This window comes from Anneissia japonica, unplaced genomic scaffold (assembly GCF_011630105.1).
Source record: "Anneissia japonica isolate Jap-2015-1 unplaced genomic scaffold, ASM1163010v1 scaffold8926_len8455_cov95, whole genome shotgun sequence".
Taxonomy (NCBI): domain Eukaryota; kingdom Metazoa; phylum Echinodermata; class Crinoidea; order Comatulida; family Comatulidae; genus Anneissia; species Anneissia japonica.
The window spans coordinates 3,182-6,521 of NW_022720702.1; the positions used below are offsets into that span (position 1 = coordinate 3,182).

General features: G+C 33.4%; 2 non-coding genes across 2 annotated transcripts; one reads left to right on the forward strand and one right to left on the reverse strand.

Annotated features, from left to right (window-relative positions):
* Nucleotides 1-2,449: 2,449 nt before the first annotated feature.
* LOC117111394 lies at nt 2,450-2,568 on the reverse strand. Its single transcript, XR_004445865.1, has one exon. It is a non-coding gene; the product is annotated as a 5S ribosomal RNA (ribosomal RNA).
* A 482-nt stretch (nt 2,569-3,050) lies between these two features.
* LOC117111393 lies at nt 3,051-3,169 on the forward strand. Its single transcript, XR_004445864.1, has one exon. It is a non-coding gene; the product is annotated as a 5S ribosomal RNA (ribosomal RNA).
* The last annotated feature ends 171 nt before the right edge of the window (nt 3,170-3,340 follow it).

Here is a 3,340-nt window from a genome sequence, read left to right on the forward strand (position 1 = left end):
ATTTGCACTAAGTGCTCAACTCGCCGAGATAAGCACTTTTGTGCAAAAAGTGACAATATTAAAATGTTGAGTCAAAATGTAATTTTTTTTTGTTAGGCAAAGTGAGATAGCTGAAACAAAAACTATTCTATTGAAAGTTTGAAGTTTTTCTGAAAAGTACTCGAAATATTGCGGAAAGTTAAAAATTTGCACTAAGTGCTCAACTCGGCGAGATAAGGACTTTTGTTCAACAAGTGACAATGTTAAAGAGTTGAGTCAAAATGTAATTTTTTTTTTTTGTTATGCAGAGTGAGATAGCCTGAAACAAACACTATTCTATTGAAAGTTTGAAGTTTTTCGGAAAAGTACTCGAAATATGGCGGAAAGTCAAAAATTTGCACTAAGTGCTCAATTCGGCTAAATAAGCACTTTTGTGCAAAAAGTGACAATGTTAAAAAGTTGAGTCAAAATGTAATTTTTTTTTTTTATGCAAAGTGAGATAGCCTGAAACAAACACTATTCCATTGAAAGTGTGAAGTTTTTTGGAAAAGTACTCGAAATATGGCGGAAAGTAAAAAAATTTGCACTAAGTGCTCAACTTGGCGAGATAAGCACTTTTGTGCAAAAATTGACAATGTTAAAAAGTTGAGTCAAAATTTAATTTTTTTTTTTAGGCAAAGTGAGATATCCTGAAACAAACACTATTCCATTGAAAGTTCGAAGTTTTTCTGAAAATTTCTCGAAATATGGCGGAAAGTCAAAAAATTTGCACTAAGTTCTCAACTCGGCGGAGATAAGAACTTTTGTGTAAAAAGAAAAAACGTTAAAAAGTTGAGTCAAAATGTAATTTTTTTTGTTAGGCAAAGTGAGATAGCCTGAAACAAACACTATTCTATTGAAAGTTTGAAGTTTTTCGGAAAAGTACTCGAAATATGGCGGAAAGTCAAAAATTTTCACTAAGTGCTCAACTCGGTGAGATAAGCACTTTTGTGCAAAAAGTGACAATGTTAAAAAGTTGAGTAAAAATAATAATAGAAACTGGTTTGTTTGGACAATCACTACTTGTAGTTCATGCATAGTAAACAATTTAGACATGGTGATGAACTACAACCTGTATAGAAACTGAATATAAATAATGGTATTATTATTATATAGATAACATAATATTAGCAATAAATATATAATTGTTACAGTTTTCACTTAAAGTAATAACTGCTCAATTCCTTGTTAGAATCAATCAGTTGTAAACTAATTCAGAAATTCATTCATTCAACGTGTGCCGACGGGTGCATGCCGACGGGTGCTGCTAATTTGTATTGTGTCAAACCTCGGATCTAAGTGTGAGTACTTAAAATTGATCTCATCAGGCTTAAGCTTGTTGACATGGATCTGTATAAAGCTGGTCCAGTCAAATTTCTGGCATTTCAAGGACCTTTTCACCCCCAAAATCCCCCTTTTCTGACTGTAAAGCTTCCAGTCTTTGATGTCAGAAGACTGTATACATAAATTATGCTGTAAGGATCAGGTGCAATTTCTGATATACGCTCCATGGCCCTCTCTATAATAATAATAATAATAATAATAATAATAATAATAATAATTATTATTATTATTATTATTATTATTATGTTTTCAACGTATTATGACCGTTGAAAAGGAAGTACCAACAGTGCAACACTTCGATCATCGAGCTCATTGAATTATATTTCAAGTTGTTGACGTGTTACGTAGGAAAATATTAGGAAGACTATATGTTTTGTTTCAACATTATCAAACAAATACAATTCAAGTTAACAAAATAAGGAGGGATGTATTATCATTAAGAAGTGTTGACCCTATGTCAACTACGTCATCTAGTACACTCTAGGCAAACGAACGCAATGGCTGAATAAAGCACGATGTGCAAGAAAGAGGACCTGGCGTATTTCCTCTATATTTAGTGTCCTCGATTACCCAACGCACATATTACTTATTATTATTATTATTATTATTATTATTATTATTATTATTATTATTATTATTATTATTATTATTATTATTATTATTATTATTGTTATTATTATCACTATTATTATTACTATTATTATTATAATAATGATATAATCATGTATAATAATAGTGGATTCGATGTCACATCACCATAAAACACAAATTACTCGTCAAAGCTTCACACCATTCATCAACTTTAATAGCTATGCATTCGATCTCCTATCACCAGAAAACACAAATTACTCGTCAAAGCTTCATACCTTTCATCAAATTTATAGGTAAAGCTTCACTCAAGATAAAAAAGAACGTTAGGATTTCACTACAACAGCAAATTTATTGACCTTAGGTTTCGACGTTATTTGGCGACCTTTAAGGAGGGTGGGTCCAGACTTCAAAGTGACGCCTGCATTAGGAAAATATTATAAGAGCTATGGATGCGCTACTATTGTTAAAATTAATTTTCTAGAAAAAACATAAATGATGTCTACAGCACCCGGTATTCCCAAGCGGTCTCCCATCCAAGTTCTAACCAGGCCCGACGTTGCTTAACTTCGGTGATCGGACGAGAACCGGTGTTTTCAAGGTAGTATGGCCGTAGACAAGGGTGCACCAACAGTGCAACACTTCGATCATCGAGCTCATTGAATGATATTTCACTGAAATACAGTTTTTAACCAATGAATAGAACGATTCCATAGCAAAAATTTTTTATCGTCATTTGAATTTTCAAAAAGCATCACAGTTAAATTAAAAAAATCGAAATAATAATCGCCGCAGAAAAATATTTACAATTTTTCGAAATTTATGAAATTCAAGAAATGTGTTCAGACTATGTTTATGTACATGTGGTAAAAATTTCATTTGTACATGTGATAAAAATTTCATCTCTAGAGATCGAGATCTCGAGTAGAGAGATAGAAACAGATAGAGAGAGATAGATAGATGAAGATAGAGATAGAGACAGAGATAAAGAGAGATAGAATAAATGTGAAATAAACAAAAACGAAGTTAAGCAACGTCGGGCCCGATTATTACTTCGATGGGAGACCGCCTGGGAATGCCGGGTGCGGTGGTGCTCAATTGCCTACGGCCATACTTCGTTGAAAACACCGGTTCTCGTCCGATCACCGAAGTTAAGCAACGTCGGGCCCGGTTAGTACTTCGATGGAAGACCGCCTGGGAATACCGGGTGCTGTAGACTTATTTCATGTATATTTTTCTAAAAATTCATTTTACCTCTTATATTTCTAAGTAACACGTCACAACTTGAAATATCATTCAATGAACTCGATGATCGAAGTGTTGCACTGTTGGTGCATCCTTGTCTACGGCCATACTACCTTGAAAACACCGGTTCTCGTCCGATCACAGA